The sequence below is a fragment of the Paroedura picta genome, chromosome 10 (genome assembly GCF_049243985.1).
Source record: "Paroedura picta isolate Pp20150507F chromosome 10, Ppicta_v3.0, whole genome shotgun sequence".
Lineage (NCBI taxonomy): Eukaryota > Metazoa > Chordata > Lepidosauria > Squamata > Gekkonidae > Paroedura > Paroedura picta.
In genome coordinates, this window is record NC_135378.1 from 36325462 (window position 1) to 36348845 (window position 23384).

The window sequence follows — 23384 nt, forward strand, 5'->3', positions numbered from 1 at the left end:
TAGATTGGATGTTTGGCAAATTTCCTTTTCTATTTTCTTCACTGGAGTATTGGCACTCATCAACAATCCTCACCCTACTCCTCTCTTGGCAGTCTCTTCTACAGGTTGAATGCCTTTGCATTTGTGCTAACCACACACCACACTCTTGCATAGGTTAAAACCATGGTAAGTTCAGCTAACGTGACAAGGTGCCCCTTAAAACTTGTACAGTATTTGCTCTTTGAGTTCTTTAAAAAACAGTTCTTGCCATCTTGAAATGGAACCCTGACTTCGTCCATGTTTCTCACTGGCGAGGTATGCATGGAATATAATAAAACTTGAGATGCTATGGTGCAGAGGAGCAATTGCTGCGATGATATGACAAATGCCTCTAGTGAATCTTGAGTTTGTAAACAAGCTTCCCAAGCAAGCACAGCTCCTTCTCCTCTGGGACCATGTTGCTGTTGTAACTGTCACAGTCTTATGGACATTTATCTTACATGGATGTGTTAATTCTGACCAACTATTATTTTATACAAATGTTGTTGTTGTTGTTGTCAGCCATTCAGTTGTGTCTGACTGTTGGTGATCCCATGGCACAGCCGCCACCACAATCCTCGCTCCCGCACCACCTTCCTCAGCTGTGCAATGTTCTGGCCAGTATAACACAGAATTTTACATCTTACATTTATTGTACTAAAAATTCTGTTAGCAAAATTTCTGTCTCTGCTGTATTCTGAGAATAGTTAACTGGGCTAATGTTCCCCTAACAGCTCAGAAGAGACCCCATTAAGTGCAGCACAGGACCAACTAACTTGCCTTTCCCCATTTTGTTAGCCTTTGTTGTTGTGAGCTTCCATTTTCTCCTTTTTGCTTCCTTTGGTCCTCACTTTTCTTTCTTTTATATTTTTATCTATCTTTCCTTTCTCAGCCCAGCCCAACTCTCACAGTTGTTGTAAGGATAAAATGGAAACAGGGAGAACATTGTTAGCCGCTTTAGTCTCCATGGGGGTGAAGTTTAAATGAATAAAATAAATAAATGGTTGCTTAAAATTGAGAGGAGGGACCATCTAATCTCAGAGAGAAGACTTCTGACAAGAGTGTATAAAGGTGATGTTTAAACTTTTCTTCAGAAGATTCACTATATGCCTTCCTAAGAATGTTGTGGAGAATCACAGCTCTCTCCAGAATTTAGGGGTAGTGAAATCAAATTCTCTGCTAGTGTTTATATTCACAAGAATGCAGGAATAAGAGTTCTCAGCACAGAACAAAATTGCATTATTTACATTTAAGGTTTCTTCCCACATTCCTGTTCTCTGCCAGCATGTTTACCAGAAATCAGCCTGGCCTTGGCAACAGGTTAAGAGTCACACCTGAGGTGCACTGTCTCAAGCCTTCTGCCAACTGCATGGAAAGAATGATAGCTGTTTTTAAAAGTTATGTAATTTAACCATTAATATTTTTATAGCAGAGCTATCATGATCCTTCATTTCTCAAAACTCTTTTTCTGATGCCTTGGAAAATAATAACAGAAGAATGTCTGATAAACAACCCCTGATGGTGTTAGAAGGCACTACAGATTTTATGGGGCTGGAACCTGAAAACTCATACTTGCAAATAGCAACTGGAAGCTATAATGGCCAGTAATTTGTATGGATGTGCTTCATTTATACGTTGCCTTTCTCCCCAATGGGGACCCAACACAGCTCACAACATTCTTCTCTCTTCCATTTTATCTTCAGAACAACAGCCCTGTGAGGTTGGTTAGGCTGAGAGTATATGACTGGTCACCCAAAAAGTTTCTATGGCCGAGTGGGGATTTGAACCTGAGTTTCCCAGATCCTAGTCCAACATTTACCATGTCACTCCGTCTCCCTGTGAGAGGTGTCTGGACACAGTTGTGCAGCAGAATGTGAGTCTCTCTTGCCATGATCAGTGCTTCAGGCAAGACCACCTTCAATATTATCCCATGGGAAAAGATTCCTTCCAAACTTAAGACTACTAGTCACATCAAACTGATTTGAACTTTGGATGAATGCAGTTTATTTATTTATTATTTGAATTTGTCTACCGTCTTTCCCAATTGGGCTCATGGCGGTTTGCACAGTATAAAAAAAAGCACAAAAAACCCATAAATACCCTTAATTACATTACTAAAACAGTTAATGTTTGGACTGTGGTTGCATGCCAGACCTGGGCATTTTGTGGAGTAAACAAAGGGTACTTATCTGTGCCAAGTGCTTAAACAGCCAGTGGAAACACACAAGTGATAAGAGAACTCCTATTCCTGGTAGCATTGCAATTGCTTGCTTAGGAGTTTGGACTCAGCGTGTTTAGGACTAAAACACCTGGACCGTTTATGCACTGGGAACTTCACTGCTCCAGCTCCTGTGCAGGAGCACAAATTGGGGGTGGATGAGGTACACCAGGCCAAATGTTCCTCTATGTGGGTGCAGGAAGAGGTGGGCCAACCTACCGCGACTAAAACTCAACTCTGCAGCCCAGCATGAAACCTCCAGTGCGTAAATGGTCCTGGGCTAGGTTGCCTGCTCTGGATTGGGAAATGCCTAGAGACTTTGGGGGTGGCACCAGGAATGGGTGGGATTTGAAATGTGTGGGGAGGGAACTCAGCAGACTGTAATGTCCACCTTCCAAAGTAGCCATTTTCTCCTAGGAAACGGATCCTGTTTGCCTGGAGATCATGTATGATTATGGAAGATTCCACTTGGGGGTTGGCAACCCTATTCAGAACTTATGTGAAACATAGGAGAAAGCATAGAGGTGGATTGATAGGGATCCATCCCCTCTGTTTGGTTTAATGTCAGCCTCAGCTGTCCCAAGAAGAAGAAGGAGAAGAAGGAGAAGAAGAAAAGAAGAAGAAAAGAAGAAGAAAAGAAGAAGAAGAATTGGTTCTTATATGTTGCTTTTCTCTACCAGAAGGAGTCTCAAAGTATCTTACATTCACCTTCCCTTTCCTCTCCCCATAGCAGACACCCTGTGAGGTAGGTGAGGCTGAAAGAGCCCTGATATTACTACTCGGTCAGAACAGCTTTCTCAGTGCTGTGGCGAACCCAAGGTCACACAGCTAGCTGCATCTGGAGGAGGAGTGGGAAATCAAACCCAGCTCACCCGATTAGAAGTCTGCACTACACCAAGGCAGCTCAGAGGAAAGGGCATCTGTGGTTGGAGCAGCTGGTGGAATGGTGGTATGAAGAAGGCATGAAGGGATTTTGGCTTATCTCTAGCCCTATTGAACAGCCCTACCCTACCCTCTAGCCCTACCTTTGAAAGAAAGAAAGTTTAATTCAAGATACAAGCTTTTGTGGGTATACATAATCCTTCTGATTTACTGAAATGGAAGTTACCAGTCCATACATATAGTTCTCTATATGGACTGGTAGTTTCCATTTCAATGTATCTGAAGAAGTGTGCATGAACACAAAACCTTGAATAAAACTGCATTGGCCTTAAAGGAGCCACTGGACTCAAACTTTGTTCCGCTGATTCAGACCAACACAGCCCCCAATTGAATCTCTCTCTAGCCCTACTGTGAGTCCAGACACAAATCTTCTTCAGCAGCCTTAGGCTACTTCTGTGGGTAGATGAACCCATATAGTGAGCTGCTTTCCACTTTCTCATTGTTTGTTCAGTCCTGCTGCTCCATAAACTGCAGCTCAACCAAAAATGAGAAGATTCACAATTATAACTGCTACTCATGGCAAATGCAGGGAGGGGGCATAGTAGGAGGTGGGGGGGGGATAACATATTATGACTTTCCTGAACAAGTCTACAGCTTATATTATATCTTTGTCATTTAGCCCTGGCAGGACAGATGGTGAACTGGCAACTTTTAGGGTTGGTACTTGCCCATCCATACCCCTTGGCACTTCCTGTGAGCAAATAAATCAAATCCTCAGTGCCAGTGTGTGGGCAGAACAAAAAAAAATCAAAGAAACCAGGACTTCCTGTGTATACATCAGCCCCATGTGGCTCAGATGAATGTTTGCTGTAATTTTGAAGGATAAAAGACGGCAAAGGCATAGTATAGTCCCCGCCAGCATCTTGGAACAAGGCATGACATACAAACAAAATGAAATACGTTGTCACAAATCTATTCATCACATAACCCAATGGGAGACAAACTCAGTTCCTGCCAGATGGACTCAGACTAAATTACATAGCTATGCAGAGAACAATATTGTGTGAGTTTGGTAGATAGTGCTGGATTTGGACTAGTCTTTGGACTGTGAATTTCATGGATAGTGCTGGATTTGGACTAATCATACTAATTATTTGGCTCACTGGGTGGTCTTGTAAGCAAGAACTTTGCAAGAACCAAAATGACAATTGTGAAGAACAAAAACATCCATGTTCAGTGCAGTAAACTGCATACTAGCACCTGAAGCAACATCAGAGGAATATCTCAGCTTTGATGCCCTGTTGTTGGCATTCTATACAGCCCCTGAAATATTTTTGCAGGCTTCGAGGAGCCACAGAACTGGGCTGGAAGTGATGTCAGATAGCCATACCTCCCTGCCCAACTTGAGGAAGACAGGTTTGAGGCAGGAGTAGGCATCCAAGCTCCACCCCCTTTCCCAGGTGCAGTAATCATGTGAGAACACTACCCGCAGGACAATGGAAATGGCCAGTGCCCTTCTTTTATGACAATGCCAGGAATAACTTGTGGCCAGATCCATTAGGGAAGGATATACATGGAAGGCCAAGGAGCCCTGGGGAGCCCAGTTGGGAATCCCTGCCCTATAATGACTAGTTGGCTACTGTGGGAGTCTCTTCTTAGGTTTCTGTGACAATAACTATTTTTGCAGGAAGATGGATGATCAACAGCAACAATCAAAGGATAGGTGAATATGCGATGGCTCAAGAGCTCTCTGGAAAAATTCTCTTAAGAGAATAGAACTCTGCAATTCTGTTTCTTTACAACTCCTAAAGTAATTGCAGCAGTATTTTAAGTGAATTATGTGTCAGTAATAAATTGTAGAAATGACTCCATGTGTATGTGCCAACAGTTTTCGAGTTGGTTGCAAAATCAGCAAATTGCTACTAAAAAAGGACTACACTGGTCATCCACAGCCCATGGCTCAAGGAAGAATATTTGAGTCATAATAGCTGGCAACATCGTTTGGTGTGCATTTCCCCCAAAAAAGAAATATCACCAAATAATAATGATGATTCTCTTATCTGGAAAAGCAAAGTGTTAAAATAGAGTCTAAACAAAAGGAAAAACAAAAATTTAGTTCATGGAAATCTTATTTTGAATAATTTTTTGGATTAATATGTTGCTATAATAATCTACACAGGGATATATGGCTATAGAGGAAGCAACTTTCATACTGACCATTTAAAAAACACTGAGTGCTTGCATAAAATGGTGATCTAGTGGTGGATCATACACATTGCAAGTTTTTTGAGATCTCTCTGCCCATCAGTAGAAACACCTGTGTGAGAGAGCCACATTTGCCGTTACTATGAACCCATTCTTACTTCCATCCCTGGCAAAAGAATGGAAACTCAGGGAGGGTAACACCTTACTTGCTTCTTCATCAGCAGCAGTTTTAAGTGGAAACCACCACCAAGCATAAGCCCTCCAGAGCAATAACCTAGCCCATTTTCCTGGAATATAGGAGAGTCACCATATTAAGGAACAATGCTCATAAGAGGCATAAAGTGTATGTCTACCAGGCGAATTTGCTTGCTCCATAAGATAATTGTTAAATACGTGGGTTCAGAGGTGGACATGGACACTGGAAGCTGTTTATTAAGACCCCAGCATGGTATTAAGAAGTGCTGAACTGAACCAGAAACTGAACCTCCGCCCTCTGTAAAAAAAAAAAAAAAAGCCAATTTATATACAGTAGCATACAAAGGATCTTCCCTCCAATGGGCACTATTGGTCAGTTTCAGTTCAGACTCACTGGATCCTGCAGAGGGGAAATAGACATGCACTGGTCAGTTACAGTGCCTGCTTCAGTCCTGTCCTGGACCTCAAGCTGGGTGCTCAGCAGAACCACATACACAACAGTAATCTTGGGAGGCTCCTCTTTGTGTGTTCCCAGCTCCCAGGCAGTCACAAAAGAGAAGGCTTTTTCTATAATGGCCTGTTGGTCTAGGAATTCTCTCCCAGTAGATTTCTATTAGCCAGTAGTTGTTGCTTTTTGAGTGGGTATCTACATCACAGCAATACAATACAATACAAAAACCTTTAATGGCATCCAAAATGTAAAGCAGTATACAAATCAGTTCTGTAATACAGATCAATAAAGCGGTAAAAAAAATTACAGCAGGCAAGGGAGCAGCCAATCCAAGAAGACAAAGCCAGTGATGTTTACATTATGTTATAACATTACATTATTGTTGCTGTTGATTTCATTTCTGTTTAGCTTCTCCATCCGGCCAGATTGTAAATCCTAAACCATAAACTAAACATTCCATTCTGAATATACCATACATATATTTCTTCCTATCCAATTTATAAGTAAGCCAGCATTTACATTTCTGTACATAGCCTTTCTGAACTTATTTTCTAAATATCCGGGCTATCTCATTTGATTACTCCTGTTTGTCTTTTAACTTAAAAAACAACAACACTCCCTTGGCTTTTAATTGTTTAGGCAGCGGCTGGAATGTGTGCGTTGTTGAACAGTTGCTTTCAGAACAGGAAGGGCTGCTGCGGGGAGGACAGCGACAGCTATTTGGGAGCTGCCCTGCCCCCTTCTGTTTTACCCCCAGCGCTCTTTGAAATTGGCAGAGATCCCGAGGGCTTCAATGGGTAGGTGAATGACAGCGGGCAACCCCAGGGGACTACAAGAAGCCATTCCCACAGAAGCCGTGAAGAGATTCTCGTCTATCTGGGCACACGCTTCAGACCCATTTCCTCTACTTGCCCGTTTGCACAGACAGAGGAAAACAAAAGACGCTGCTATCGCTGGTACATTAAGTCTGTGTTAAGCGAGCAAAAGGAACCCAACGCTGGCCTTGCTGCATAGGTGTTAGGAGGGTGGGTTTTTTGGGGGGACAAACGCCTCTCCATCCGTCTCCCCACGTCCAAAGAAACCCGTAAACGTCTCTTCATTTTCATTCCGGAGACAACCCGCAATTAACCTTCAGTGTTGCCGGGGTGTGGGGAAAAGGGGGGGAATCCGCACATGATCGCCCATGCTTGGTGGATACGTCTGTTGGCTGTTGCCATGACTACCCAAAGCCAGAGGAACCCAATGAGCTGTCTGCAGCAGTGCCGAAAGGACCAGCCATTTTGCTTTGCGGGGGGGGGGGGAGGTGGGAGATTCTGCCGGGCCGGAGCGTGGAGTAAACAACAACAAAGAGGGGGGGGGATCCCTTGCCAGGCCCGCGGAGAAAGGAGCCTCTCCGGGCCCGGGCGCCGAGCGGGGGCAGGCTCCCCAGCTGCCATTTTGACCCACTGGCGGCTTGCCGCGGCTCCCTGGCAAGCTGAGGGGAGGCGGAATGCAGCGGGATAAAAATGCCGCACGGCTGCTGGCCGGCGCTGGGGCTGGCGGCGGTGGCGGGGGGCGTGTGCGCGCGCGAGCGCCTCTGGCCCAAGCCCCGCTCCGCGGCAACGTTATCTCGGCAGCTCGCCCGCCGCGCTCAGACTGAAAGCGGCTGACCCCGAGGAGGGTGTCGCCCTCGCCCTCGCCTTGAGCTTGGCCGCCGCCGCCGCCGCCTTCCCAGGGAGGCACGCGCCCGAGAGCGAGCAGGTGTGCGTCTCCGGACGGGCTCGGTCTTGTAGGCTGTGCGCAGAAAAGAGCGAGCGAGCGAGCGACAGCAGCGTCAGCCCCTCAGGTTGGTGTGCACTTCCCTCCTTCCTTCCTTCGAGCAGCTCGCTGGCAGGGGAGCATCTGGCTGCCGGGCTGAGGCGGCGGCAGGAGCGTCTGGTGCCGGGCGCTGGGGCGGCTCGCGGAGAGAGAGAGAGAGAGAGAGAGAGGTACGCTTTTGTGCTCGCCCCAGAGCCCTCGGGGGGATAGAGACCGCTGGCGGGAACTTTCGGAGCCCTCGGCTCTCGAAGCCAATCTCCCGGGAGATTTTTTATTATTTATTCATGTATTTATTTTAAACGAATAATGGTTGGGGGGAGGGATGCCTTACAACCCCCCCCCCCGGAAAAAAACCAACCACCCATGCGCAAGTTTTGAATGTTGCCCGCAATCCTCCGCTGCTGGCCGGCCGGCTGGCTGGCTGGCTGGCCGGGGCCAAGACGCTTCGGCGGGAGCTGAGGCGCCCTCCCGCTTGCTTGCCCGCGTCGTCCTCCACATGGGCTGGGGAGGCGTTCCGAGGCGCTTCTGGGGCACGCCCAGGGGAACGGGTCAAGGCATCGCTTATGCCCGGCTTGAAAATGTTATTCCGGGGGGACGGGGACGGGACGGGCTCGGCCGAAAGCGACGCCGCAGAGATACCGAAACCGGCTTTCCCGGCGCCCTTCTCCCCCGCTCGGGCATTGTTGTGGTATGTAGGTCAGAAAGGAAAGCGGCGCTCGCCCCGCTTCTAGGCGCTGCACGCCCCGCTGCTGGGCTTGATGGGCTTCTGGTGCCCGAAGGCAGGAGAAGCGCTCACACCTCCTTGGCGAAGGGCGCCCGCCGACCGTGCCCTTGCGCGCAGAGCACAACGCACCCATTGTGTGCCTCTGCTCTGTCCGGAGCTGACTTGAAAGAAAGGAAGCCGCCGCTCCGCACCCACCCCAAATGCACCGAAGAGGGGGGGGGGGGGGAGAGAAGCAAAGCTCCCCTGAAACGTAAACTCGGTGGCAGACTGCTTGTTAAGAGACACGGGGACAAAGGAAACTAAAGATACTGGCAGGGAATGCCTGCAGAAAATGCTTAAACTGGATGGTTCTCCTGGAAATGGTAGGTGCAGATCCCTGGGGGCTCCCCCTTCCTATATACATGAGCTCAAGAAGCCTCCGGAGAACGGATGAAGGCAATCCTGTCTGTGGACAGGACGGAGAGCAGATCCTATTTAAATGATGATGGCAAAAGATGTAGAGGAGTTGTTGTTACCGATAAGTGTTGGGTGCTTAGAATAATGTGAAGGGAATGCACTGACTGGACTGTTTAATTGAGTAATGACACACATTCCCCAAACACTACAGGATACATTTTTTAAACAGTTCAATGACTGAAACATTGTTCAGTCAAAAATTATAAGCCCCTATCCTTAAGCAGATTGGTCAATAAGTAACAGAGGTGGTATGTGTGGGTGTAACAGTAAGGTGTCAAAGTCCAAGATGCTTTCAGATGCCTTTGCAACGATATGCACTTGTACATTTATGAAAGGAGATGGATGGATGCAGAGTATATTCACTATGCACAGGCATGCATTTGGGACCTTCTCTCTGCCAAATCCTTTCCAAAGCACTTTCTGCTTTTAAAAAAATCCCCCCCCCAAGTATTTATGTTGCTTGAACTGGCCTATCTTATGCTTTCTGACTATTGTACTCCAAGGTATTAGAGGGAGGAAGAATAGGTTTCCTTTTGTGTTTTACTATGTGTCATACATTTATTGCATGCATCCATTCTGACAATTTAACATAAATCTATGCATGCTTTCTTGTTTCACATGCTTAGTCTGTTGTTAACATTAAGGGCTGCTTCACATGCTACAAAATTCCTATAGGGAAGGCCTTTTCATATATAAATTCATTCCAAACCTGTGCATAGGTGATCATGCTATGGCAGTAGACACAATAATTTTGTCCTTTGTATACCTGTTGTATTAATTCAGGCCACACACCTGTGGCTAATCCCAGAATAGGTTCAAAAGCTGTACATAATCGTCCCATTTGACAAACCCATGTTGTGGTTTTTGAATTAATTCCTGTACATTGGGTGAACTTCTTGCTGTGGTTTTGTAATAGTTCCCTATGAAAAAAAAGATTCTCTTGATTGATGTCAAGAGCATTATTTTAATGGTTTGTACTTGTCAATCAAACAATAGAATCACACTGAATAGAATAAATCTTCAGTTTAAGAATGCTTTCAGTCTCAACAAGAGGTGGCATACTGGAAACTTGATGTGCTGGTTTGTACATTTAAAAAATCTGGAATGCAGTCCTGGAAAAGTCTGCCATTTCCAGAGGTCTACAAAGGAGATTGTCACTCTTCCTTGAGACTCGTCAATTCCAGAACAGCATGTTCACTCTCATGACAGAGCTCAGGGAGTCCTTTGCTTCATGCCAAGTGGAAAAGTTAGATTTCCCTGCTTCAGGTGCACCCTCGGGAACATGAAGAGAACTTGGAGCCAAGGGAGTTACTGTCTCATCATGCTGGGATTTGAAGGCACCCTTGTGGCATGTGAATGCTTTAGGGGACAGGGTTAAAAGGAATTCCTTCTTCTAAGTATCTTTAGATTCTCGTCTTCAGTAAAAAACTGAGCGCTTCCTTGCATCTCCTGTTAAGGTGGGGAGGTCAGAGTTGGTATGTGCACCACAGCCACTTATCCAGGCCAGACAAAATCTGTGGGACCCCCAACCCCTTCAGAATGGGTGTGGTGGGTAACTGGGTTAAATGTTCCTACGTGTATCGAAGTCCTGGTATCAAAAGCTACTTTTTTCAGGGAGAAAGGCTACTACTAGCCATTAGACCTCATACTGATGTCCATTTCATTAACAGTATTTTATTTGGCTTCAAGGGACCACATTTAATAAATAGTTTTAGGTTTGTGACCAGAACAGATGGAAGGTGGTGTAGCAGGCACATCTTCCCAATAATCAGCACAATGATAGCCACGTGACTCATTTCCGTGTGCTGATGCATGCCTTAGGGTGCAGTTAATTTCTCTCAGTATGCTCAATCCTTGTTTTTCACAGTCATTTTCTCCATCTTCCATTATTCAGTTCTTTCTGCTGGAGCAGATGAACAGCCTACATATGAGTTACGTGATTGAAACAGCTGATCTATAAAGTTGCGTGATTGAAGCAGCTGATCTATAAAGAATTCCACTGGTGCTGTTTTCTCCGAAGACTGAGGTTTAGGCTACTCTTTTGAAAATACAGTCAGAGTTTTCGTGGTCCTGAAGATCTAAACATTCATCTCACAGATGTGTAGCTGTCCAATTCTGATCAGAAATGCAGCACATGTGGACATGGAGCTTCTTTATCTGCACCATTCTCCGATACCAAAATGACTAGCTCCCACATGACTGGCATAGAATTTGCAAGGCATATCTGAGCAAAACTCCTTATCTCCAGTTCATAAGCCTAGAGACCTCCAGGTTTCTTGTGAGGATAAAATTAAGGAATGTAAAACCATTTATGCTCTCCTGATATCTTTGGAGGAATGGCAGGATCAAATACTCTAAACATGTCTTTGACAGCAATGAACACGGTTCCAGTTACTTACTGAATCGTTTTTGTTTCTGAGATTAGGTGGTGTTTTAATATGGTTATATTCTATCCTTTATTCAGTCCATACAGATGACCACTTAGCAAGTGATAATGTGCTATGGTTGTGTGTGTGTTTAAAAAAAACAACAACCTAGGAAACTGTTCTGCCAGTAAATGAGAAAAATCATACTATATATCAGCATTTGGGAGATGTCACAGTGAGAGGCAGTATACTAATTGATTGAATTAATGAACAAATAAATACATTTATTCAGCAATTTATTCAGGATGGTGCAGATAACCTCCTACAAAGTATAAGTAACATGCAGTGTGGTAGGTTTTTACATGAAACAATGGCCACCCGTATTTTTTCCACTTTTATTTTCTTGCTCAGCCCTTTGAATGGGACGGGCATGAAATTAGCATTTAATACAGTGGTTCTCAACCTTCCTACTGCCGCAACCCTTTAATACCATTCCTCATGTTGTGGTGACCCCCAACCATAAAATTATGTAACTGTTCTTTCACAGAAATTAAACCGAAACTGACCAATGGCGTGAAGATCCATTGTTCATGATTGTATATAAATTGTTTTTTTTCTGGTGTCTCTCAGTTCAGTTCTGCCTCTTGCCCCACCATGTCAATCTTGCTCTTTTCCGCTGCTCCAGATAGATGAACGCTCTATCTAAATCAACCCCGCAAGGCTGTTGTGTGGATGAAATGGAAGAGGAGCGATGTCAGCTACTTTGGGACCCCCTTGGAAAGAAGGGCGGCATATGAACCAAGTAACAAAAAACAATGATTTTGGAAGAACAAAAATTGAGTACGGGAGGAGGAGCGGCAACAGTGGCGGTGCCCCCCTGGCCAAGCTGCTTGCCCTGCCGCAACCCCTGTTGAAAGGATTGTTCAACCCCCAAAGGAGTCTCAACCCCCAGGTTGAGAACCACTAATTTAATAGAATGTTAGTCATTTAATGATTTAGGGTGTCTGAGTTTGCATGAGGCCCAGACCTGCCTAAGCCATTCTTTAATGAGTAGTGAATTATTTTTACAATCTATACTTGTTCAGTAAGATACCCATTTTAATTTACAATAATTTGCAGATATTTAAGACCTAATTCTCAGTAAGATGGCAGATCTGGAACCCTCACATTATAGAGTGCCATTCCATACACACACAAGAAACCTTGCACATGAAAAATCTAGATGTCGGGAAGAGGATTAAGATAGAACTCCAATCACTGCTGTTAAGTTTTCAGTGTTGAGGAAAGTTTTAGTGAGCCCTTGCTAGTAATCTGAAGTGTTATCCTGTCTATACAGAATTACTAACCACCTCCGTGAGAACTGGCCCTGTATGCAGCAATGAGATGAATGTTGCAGGGCTCGGAAATCTATTATTAAAATCTGAGACATAGAAAAGGAATCCCAACCCGGTGAGCAGTAGGAATCACAGTTCCGCAGCAAGTCAACTAGACCAGTGGTCCCCAACCCCCAGTCCAGAGACCGGTCCTGGTCCCTGGATCAGTCGGTACTGGGCCGCAGCTTCTCCTGGTCCTCTTCCCCGGCTGCTGCCTTAGGGGCTGCCCTGCCACTCTGCCGCTGGCTAACCTTTGGTGCTCTCCAGCAGCCGCCATAGCTGGGGCTCCCCCTTGGTGTGGCACAGCACAGCACAGCTGCTGCTGGCAGCACCCCCCAGCAGGCAGCAGGAAGTCAGGCGCACTGGCAGGAAAGCAAGTGGAGCAGTGTCTCAGGCAGTGGCAGCGACGTCCCTCAGAAAAAGACTCCCCCCACCCTGGGCCTCAGTAAAATTGTCAAGTGTTGACCGGTCCCCGATGATAAAAAGGTTGGGGACCACTGAGCTAAACAACATAGGTAGAAAACCAGCAAAGAAATTGTGGAAATCACATCAGGGTTTGTATGTGTGTGTTTTAAAACGAGTTGAGCAGGTTAGTAACCTTGGGAAGACCTCCTTGGTTAAGACTGACCATTTCTATGTGGGGTGAATTTTAATCAGCAGTTACCTTTGCACTTTTATTTCCCATGTCTGTATTTATTTTGAGTCTTTGAGCATTTGTTTTAAAATTTCTTATCAGGGAATATACATTTTCTTATGGTTTATTCGGAAGTGGTCTTCTGGCCCATCTCTTTGTCTAAAAGGTCCTGCCTCATGTTTTTTTTTCTGGCTATTTGTATAATGTAGCTAATGTATTTACATGAACAGGACAGATTTCTCTACTTTATAGAGCTCCAGCATGAGCAAGTGTTTGAGAAATTACCATATTATTTCATTGTTTTCAGGAGATTGAGGTTTCCTATCACTAGAAATCCTTGTTTGCACCACACCTCTTGGGTGAGGCTAGTTGTGTGCTTTGTAATAGTGCATTCTGTCTCTAGATCACTGCCGTTTGTGTCTTTTGCAAAGAGACCAACCGTGTGTTCTATATATCGAAAAAGTAAATGAAGTAAAGTATCTTTATTTTCACCTGCAGTTGCCATGCAGTTTTCCACAGAAAAGAATTTTTAATAGTTCTCCTTGGCTAACACATACCAAACGCTCATAGGAAACTTGGATTATGATTCTTGTTTGGGTTTGTGTCAGTCTGTACTGACTTCTTTCTTTAAGCCATCTGACAAGGTTTCTTATTTGCCTGGAACCTCTCAAGAGCATGCAAATGCTTTGTGCTCAACCAGAGAACCCATCACTGTACACAAATTATAATCCACAGATTAAAAAGTAAACGCTGTTTAAAATAAATGCCACACGGATCATTAAAATCATCCCTCTGGTAGTCAAAGCATAATTACATCGCACAAATCAGGTAAACAGCATTTGAAAATATCTGTTAAAAACACTGTTTTATATTTGCTGTTAATTTTTGGAATCTCTGGCAAATACTCCCATAATATTCCATCGATTTTTTTCATCATCCTAATCTCTCTACAAACATTAAAGCATTGACTTACTAAATATTGCACAGGGGTACACACTGTATAAGACTATAAAAGATGAAATGAGCTCTGCTTGCAGGTTTACAATTTAATAGGGTGAAAAGATAGTGTTGCCAACCTCCAGGTGGTGGCTAGAGATTTCCTGCTATTATAACATCTCCATGCAGCAGAGAATATGGCCACTTTGGAAGGTGGACTCTATGGCAATCTACCCCTTCCAAGTCTCTCCCCAATTCCCATCCTTCTCAGGCTCCACCACAATTAACCTTGAGGTATTTCCCATCTCAGAGCTGGCAACCCCACAAAAAGATGGGAAAGTAGGGAACATATTGAACAGCCAAGTCTACTTTGTTTTGATGATGGAGGTCTGTGTAAGATGGTAGCATTTCAGTTTATCAGTATTATTGCTGTGACTCATGAATATCAAATATGGCAAATGATGTGAGAAAATTAGGAGATTGTTCTGTTTCATTTATTTATTTGGTTTGTATCCTGCACCGTCCCCATCATTTTGGACTAGGAATGGTTAACAGCATAGATACAGAGAATAAATACAATGCAAATATTCTCTTAAAATTAATTTATTTGGATCCTTTTCAGGTGTATCAATGCTTAGGTTGAAGTCCCCTGAAAGATAAAGTATGTGATTCTAGCCATCACCCATTTGTTTTTTTTAATAACTTAAAATATACTTCTGAAACTGTTGGCATGCACGATTTATCTTAAATAGATAAAATCAAACATAGCAATTGCTTCTTTGCTTTTTGAATGCAATCTGGATAACTGTTACAATGACTGTGAGAATTGTTTACAAAGATCTGGTTGGAAGAAAATGGTGAGGGGCTTTACGCACCGGGATCTTTGTTGCAAATTGGTCACTGAATGAAAAATCGCCATTTAAAGTATTGGAATTCATCGTTATGCATACCTGCCTTTGTGGTGGAATCCAGTTGCATTTTGTAGCGTTTCCCACAGGCTTCCGGTCTCGGCAGAAATCGCTAGAAAGGAAGCGCTATTGCCGAGCTGTCCCGCCCCTGGCCGTCAAGCAGCCAATGGGCAGCCGTTAGCATGCTCCCAAACAGCCCCTTTCCCTTTAAGAAAGGTTTTAAAAAAAAAACAGACCCATAGCAACGAATCTGGGTAGATTCGTTGCAACGGAGAGACCCATCCAGCTGCCTGGTGTGTTTGAGCTGTCGTTTGATTGTTTGATCGTTGCCACGCTGCCTCGGAGTGAAAAAAAAAATCCCCCCCCCTCTCTCACGGGCCCGATTTTTGGCTGAATGAATGTGTAAAAATTAATGGGAAAATACATCAGCAAACGGGCTTTTCTGTGGTTTGTGCTTAGTGACTAAAGGGGAAGGACTGAAGCCAGGGAAGCCTCTAAACAGAAGAGGCTCGCTGGTGCGTTTATCCCCACTCGCTCGGAGAAAAAAAAATGGCGATCGCTTCGCCGGAAGATCAGAGAAGACAGCCAGGGGGAGGGACTTTGTAGAAACCGCAACAATGTTAACGCACAGGTCTTTTTCGCTAGTGTGGCAGATTGGTTGCAGGAGTGTATCGCTTTCCGGAGGGTGAATCCACTTTTGGGGATTCCCCTGAAAGCGCTACAAGGAAGCGCTTTTTGCAGATTGGTTTCAGGTGTGTGGCAGATTGTTGGCGACGTCGTGCGTTATGGCAAATCAATAGCGTTTTCAATTAGCAACCATTGTGCGATTTTGAAGGCGTGCAAAAAGCCCCTGAGTGTTTCTGACCCAGTTAATGCTGCCTGTTTATGTGTTCCTTCATCAGCCCCACACTGGAGGCTATGAAGGGGTATGTCTGTTCCTTATGCTGGGTCCTAGTGATAGGTTGGGCATTTTGCTTGTTCACAGGCCATCTGGTTTCATGGTGAGCACCCTTGAGGTAGAGGTGATGTTGGACTTGGTGCTGGAGACATCCAGACTTATAGTTATGAAAGATCTGAACATTTTTGCAGAGGGTGTCTTGCCTGGGCCAGTGTAGGACTTAACAACTTTTTTAGCCTCCACGTATCTCTGTCAGGTTTTCATGGACCCAAGATACGAAAAAGGACATGTAATGAAATTTTACTGTGCTGGACCTTTGGAGGAAGGCCTATTTGGGGGGTTGGAGGATCAGTCTGTGCCATGGTCTGATCATTGCCTCTTCAAGGCATGGGTCAAATGTGTCAAATATTGCCAAGTTTCAGATTTGTCTTTTGGGGGCAAGGTGATTGAGAAATTGCTTGCAGAAAGACTCTAGGTCTTCCTGGGTGATTTATGTAATCTAAATCCTTTTTAGTCTATTTCTTTAACTTGTCTGGTGATGCTGTCGAATTTCTTGACTTGAGTGCTACGATTAAGTGGCTAAGAATGAATGATTTGAAACCAAATTCTGACAAGATGGAGGCAATGTTGGTTAGGAAAGCAGAAGTATTGAAAGACATTGTGCTTTCCTGGTTTGATGGGATTCAGCTAGCCTTTGCTGACTTGATAGTTTCCACGTGTGTTGTATAGCCAGGATATCCTACAATTATCTAGCAGCCTGAAGTTCTAGCTGTTTGGCATTATCCAGGGTGCATGATGATCCAGGGTTCATTTTCTGTTTATATGCCAATGTTTTATACTGTTTATCCTAGTTCTGCCACGTTTATTGCATTGTTTTATCAATTGTAATCTTCCTGGACTCTCAGAGAGGAAGGTGGACCATAAAAATAAAATCTGTACATAAACATGGATATAACTTGCATTTTGGCACTCTACTCTAAAATTTGCCATTTTGCCATGGCATTCTTGGTCTACAATTTATCTAATACTTTTTTGGTAGGAAAGTATTAGAACATGCTTGTAGCTGTACAGTGGATAACCCGTTTTATGCCATACATGGTCCATTACCATAATATGTGAGATTTGTAAACTCATGAATATCTAAAATGAGTTTTCACTTCTGCATGCTGATTATGGTTTCTTGACAATGTTCTGATTTCATTTCTCTCTAAAATATTTCTGCACTCTGGGTCCGAATGTACAGACTGATTTAAATGGAGTGCTTGGTATGGTATTGGCTGTAACGCTAGCTATTCAATGTGGGGAAGCCTTTACAATTTTTGATATGATTTTGATTTAGCTGCACAGCATTTCTTCTGCACCCAAAAAATATAGTGAAAGGATTGCCTTTTGCAGATGCCACATTTTTGGTGTTTCTCACGACATCGTCAACATCCAGCGTCCCAGCAACAAACTGGTAGCTACATCCTCCAATTTAAAGTGTTAGTTGAGGAATCGCATAACGTGGATTCCCTAAAATATGTAGCATGAGCAGAGGAGAGCAACCAGCAAGCCACACACCAAGGAAATGCGTGGAGCCAAAGCAGCGCTATCTCCTCCTCAAGTGCCTGCTCTTGCACCTGCTTCCCTCTCACTTCAACTGGGGATGGGTTTTTAAATTTTTTTAAAGCAAACTGCCTGGACCAACGAATAGGCATTAAATCATCCAGGTAAAGCAAAAAAAAAAAAAAATCCCCCACCTATTAACACATTAAGCATGCCTATAGTTCACCCCCCACCCCAAAAAAATCAGGCTTGAGATTAATTTTTTAAAGCTTCAAGGCTCATGACTTCAAAGGGGGTAAATTAAAAAAAAACACTATACATCTATGATTAGATGCATAGGCATCTCAACAGAGTTTTACTTATTAAAAAAATTAGCTGGCATTGCAGGCTCTAAAACATGGAGAAAGGTGACTGGCTGCCTGGCTTGACAGGTGGAGGAGAGTCACGGGTAAAAAGCTTTGCTCTCTTCTGCCATTTAAGCAGGTGGGCAAAGTGCCAAGAAATTCAAGAAGGCAGCAGAGGAAAGCGAGCCAGAAGCTGAGGAATGGCTGGAGGTGCATTATTTTTTAGTGTTACGCCATTGTCCTTGCATAACGCTATTTTTTTTAATGTGTGGAATTGCCCTTAGTTTTGTATACTTTAAAAATCATAGAATCATAGAATCATAGAGTTGGAAGGGGCCATACAGGCCATCTAGTCCAACCCCCTGCTCAACGCAGGATTAGCCCTAAGCATCCTAAAGCATCCAAGAAAAGTGTGCATCCAACCTTTGCTTGAAGACTGCCAGTGAGGGGGAGCTCACCACCTCCTTAGGCAGCCTATTCCACTGCTGAACTACTCTGACTGTGAAAAATTTTTTCCTGATATCTAGCCTATATCGTTGTACTTGAAGTTTAAACCCATTACTGCGTGTCCTCTCCTCTGCAGCCAACAGAAACAGCATCCTGCCCTCCTCCAAGTGACAACCTTTCAAATACTTAAAGAGGGCTATCATGTCCCCTCTCAACCTCCTTTTCTCCAGGCTGAACATTCCCAAGTCCCTCAACCTATCTTCATAGGGCTTGGTCCCTTGGCCCCAGATCATCCTCGTCGCTCTCCTCTGTACCCTTTCAATTTTATCTACGTCCTTCTTGAAGTGAGGCCTCCAGAACTGCACACAGTACTCCAGGTGTGGTCTGACCAGTGCCGTATACAATGGGACTATGACATCTTGTGATTTTGATGTGAAAGAGTGTTTATATAGAGAGTTCCATAATTGGGAAAAAAAGGCAAATGCCATTTTGGGCTGTATCAACAGGGGCATCACATCAAAATCACAAGATGTCATAGTCCCATTGTATACGGCACTGGTCAGACCACACCTGGAGTATTGTGTGCAATTCTGGAGGCCTCACTTCAAGAAGGACGTGGATAAAATTGAAAGGGTACAGAGAAGAGCGACGAGGATGATCTGGGGCCAAGGGACCAAGCCCTATGAAAATAGGTTGGGGGACTTGGGAATGTTCGGCCTGGAGAAAAGAAGGTTGAGAGGGGACATGATAGCCCTCTTTAAGTATTTGAAAAGTTGTCAGAGGAGGGCAGGATGCTGTTTCCGTTAGCTGCAGAGGAAAGGACAAGTACAAGTATATAGGCTAGATATCAGGAAAAAAAATTCACAGTCAGAGTAATTCAGTAGTGGAATAGGCTGCCTAAGGAGGTGGTGAGCTCCCCCTCACTGGCAGGCTTCCAACAAAGGTTGGATACACTTTTCTTGGATGCTTTAGGATGCTTTGGGCTGATCCTGCATAGAACAGGGGGTTGGACTAGATCACCTGTGTGGCCCTTCCAACTCTATGATTCTATGTAAAAGATACCACAAATGCTGTATTGTATTCTTGTTTTTTTACCCCAGTTTCCTATAAATGTATTCTTAAGACAGACCTCTGTGAGGGGAAAGTGACATGAAGAAGAGACCACTAGAGCAAATAAATACAATCAATAACAGTGGTACTCATAGTAGAAAGAAAGGGTATGAAACCCTGCGGCCATAAAAAAAGCAATTGATGTCAGAAGATCCATTAATTTATAGGGCTTGTAGCTTTACTATCAGGAAATCACAGCCCTGACTGGAGGTCAAAATAGATGAAACAGTCCTTGACAGTCCTTGACAGTCCTTGACAGTCCTTGACCAACTCAACCAATTTGAAATTTTTGGTTGAATGAAGTTCTACAGTAAATATGCCCTAAGGGGGGGATGTGGGGGATATCTGCTTCTGGCTTGCTCAGCTGCTAGCAGCTTAGAGACCATTTCTAGAAATCCAACAATACTTGACTCCTAATGGTCTAACACAAGTAGTAATTTAAGTGTCTGTGAGCACCTGAAGATGCCTAGAAATGCATGAAGTGGGATACCTGTGTGTGTGTGTGTGGGGGGGGGGACAGGTTCAGAGGTTCCTTGGAGTGGCTTTCTCTGAGTGTTGTCACCATATAAATACTGACCAGCTCAGTGAGAAACAAAGCATAGAGGAAAATGTACCCTTCCAAATGTAGAAATTGCCTTTGTTTGTTAAAATGCTCCAGTATTTTAATAACGCACTTGTGGACATCAATTATTGTGAATGGGAAAATGATGCATATGAACTGAATGCTGAAGCATATACAGAATCCATGGCATGATATTCATTTAATGTCTGTTACTTTTTAACACAACAATCCGCAGTTAATAGCTGGTTTCAGAATGCGCATCTGGACAGTCACTTTGGGCACTGAGTGAAATGTGGGGTGCTAAATGATGTGCATATTTGTAGGTTTTAAATCACTGCCAGCAAAACAAATCCCCAGGGAATTTTAGATTATTCCTTTTAATTTGAGTTAATGTAACTGCAGATGCTGTCCCACATTGAATTCTCAGATGTTCATATTTGCATGCAAGAATTATTGTGTTCTGTAAATCAGATATCATACAATCCAGTTTATTCCCTCCAACACACACAACCCTGCAGAAAGACAGCATTTGATATGTGTATCAGATTCCAAAATACAGTGACGTAGTGATTCTGATGATACAAAATATGTGTTGTCATCTTGTTCTGTACATGCAGGTTTATATTCACATAGAGTAAGGTGATGCAGAGGTATTGAGTTTTGTAGTATGTCGCAAAATGAAAGGAAATTCTGGTTTGGCTAATCAATTCATAGTTTGAAAAGTATTGTTTTAGTACATGCAGTGGAGACAACCAAAAGCTACTATGTAAGTACAAAATTAATAGTTGGTAGTCTGACTGCTATGTCAACCTTCCAAAACCTGGTTTTGACATACTTTAGGTTAACCTTGCATGCTGAGTTCTTCGGAAGACCTGTTTTCCTTAGGAATCAATTTACAGATACAGTATCATGTAACATGATCAGCAGTAGAGACTTCTATCCTGTCATTAAGGAAGAACAACAAAGAGAGGTTTTTAATTTCTACTTTGCATAGCTGCGTACGTGCATATTGCCCATGTCTAAGAAACAACACAACATCTCATTTAAAGACAAGCCTGTTAGCTGATTTATCTTGTACATAGTTACTAGATTCAAGACCGCTTAGGGTTACCGCTCATAACAGACATTTCTGTGGGTATCTACACATGTTCAAGCAGCACATGCCCATAAGAAATGTGGTCTACTTGTGTGGCAGAGCACAGGAGGCAAATGTACCTGATTAACTGCTATAAAATACAATTGTACTCTTGTGTTAGTGGAAAGGCATACTCAAAGTAAGCTCCCAATTTAATTCCATCACATGGTGCTTTAAGTCAAGTAAATGCAATTATTTTAAATTTTCAAGAGAAACGGACTCAGATGCATTAATGAATATTGATATAAACAGTTTGAAGATATTTGATAATCAATTAATCATGCCAGTTGCCTTCTTAAAATAACAAGTCAAAATTGAACTGGTTATGATGGCTGTATAAAAATATTTTCAGACTACCATGCTATCTGTATTTCTTGCATTAATTGTTTTTTGTTGTATGAATTTGTTGCTCAAGTAGACATACATGCGAACAGTTCACACTTAGGGTTGTGTCTACAGTTGCTTTTATTACCCCTGTCATAAGAAAGGCAGAAGAGTAGGTTCTTATATCCCACTTTTCTCTGTTTTAAGGAGTCTCAAAGCAGTTTATAATCTCCTTTCCGCTCTCTCCCAATAACAACCTTGTGAGGTAAGTGGGGCTGAGAGAGCTCTGAGAGAACTGTGACTGGCCCAAGGTCACCTAGGCTTCATGTGGAGGGTTTTCCAGATTCGAATTGGCTGCTTTTAACCAATACAGAGACAGTTTAGCGTAGTGGTTAAAAAATGGTGGCCTTTAATCTGGAGAACAGGGTTTGATTCCCAACTCCTCCACATGTAGCAAGCTGAGTGACCTTGGACCAATCTTGATTCTCTTAGAGCTCTCTCAGCCTCATCTACCTCACAGGGTGTCTGTTGAGGTTAGAGGAAGGGAAGGCAATTGTAGGCCACTTTCAGAGTCCTTCGAATATTGAAAAGCAGGGTTTAAAAAACAACACTACTTCTACACGATCCGGGATTTCATAAACCAGCATAATTCTCCTCATGTCTGATTAGTAACATGTATTTTAAAAACCAGATCATCACTGCTATAGCCAAAGTAATTCCTACTATGGGTGTGCAATTTGATTTGGAATGGCAGAAAAGTACCTGAATCAGCCTTGATTTGTGCACAAAGTTGAATCTGGTTTGAATCACCATTCCCCAATAAGTTTAAATGGCTGAATCAACCTTGTTTGAATTGCCAAGTTGTGATTCGTCAATTCAGGCAAGTGGCCATTTAAACTTTAAAGGGAAAGAAGAGGGGAGTTTCCCTTTTCATCTTATCTTGGCTCTGGGGTAAGGGGAGGCACAAAAGGTGCAGCATGGCTGCAGGAGCATCTCCTCAAAAGAACCCCCCAAGATTCAAAAATATTGGTCCATGGAGTCCAGTTCTAGGAGCACCCAAACAGGAGACCCCCATCTGACCTCAGTTGTTTCCTATGATGCAAATTTACTAACAGACCAGAGAATCTATTTTTTCTCATCACTGGAAATAATAAGAGGTTGAATGAGGCACCCTCTTTGAGGCACCCTCCTAGAATTATGCCCCCGGTCCAATCTTTTTGAAACTTGGGGGTTATTTTGAGGAGAGGTTTCTGCAGCCATGCTGCAAGTTTCTTGCCTCTATCTGAACCCACCCCCTCCCTGTGCCCAGAAAAGACAAAAAGAGGGACATTCCCATAGACTTTAATGGCACCATTGGTTTCAATGGCAGTTATTACCCGGAAGAGCTAAGGGCCCTGCTGGAGTTACCAGCTTTCCGCAGGGCCTGTAAGATGGAGCTCTTCCACCAGGTGTACGGTTGAGGCCAGGGCAGAGTCCTGCGGGAGGGTTTTTCCAACTGGTTCCCAAATTCATCTCGGCCCCAGCTCTCATTACGTTCGATTAGATCCAGTGCCCCACCCTGAACAAGGAGGGATTATTAGAGATTATGGTCACCATTGCATAGTTGGTTAGTATGTGATTGTTATTTTAATGGGGATTTTATTGGTTTTATTGTTTTATATTTATATGTGTAAACTGCCACGAGGCTACGGTGAGCGGCGGTATAGAAATCTAATGATAAATAACTAAAATAAACTAACAAACAAACAAATAAATAAAATTTGGATCTGGTCAAATAGATTTGACCAAATTAAAAAAAACCTGCGGGTGATTCAGACTAAGCAGGATCGGTTTGAGTCACTTTGGATTGAATCCAA

General features: G+C 43.5%; 1 protein-coding gene across 18 annotated transcripts in view; it reads left to right on the plus strand.

Annotated features, from left to right (window-relative positions):
* SORBS2 (sorbin and SH3 domain containing 2) overlaps positions 1 to 23384 on the plus strand; it is a 269623-nt gene that overhangs the window by 68159 nt on the left and 178080 nt on the right. For 4 of the 18 annotated variants that reach the window (XM_077302170.1, XM_077302181.1, XM_077302176.1 and 1 more), the window contains exon 1: positions 7317 to 7794. The exons of 1 other annotated variant lie outside the window; for it this stretch is intronic. The gene's annotated coding sequence lies outside the window, so the exon portion shown is untranslated. 13 more of the 18 variants (XM_077302208.1, XM_077302209.1, XM_077302211.1 and 10 more) reach the window with 7 other exon arrangements.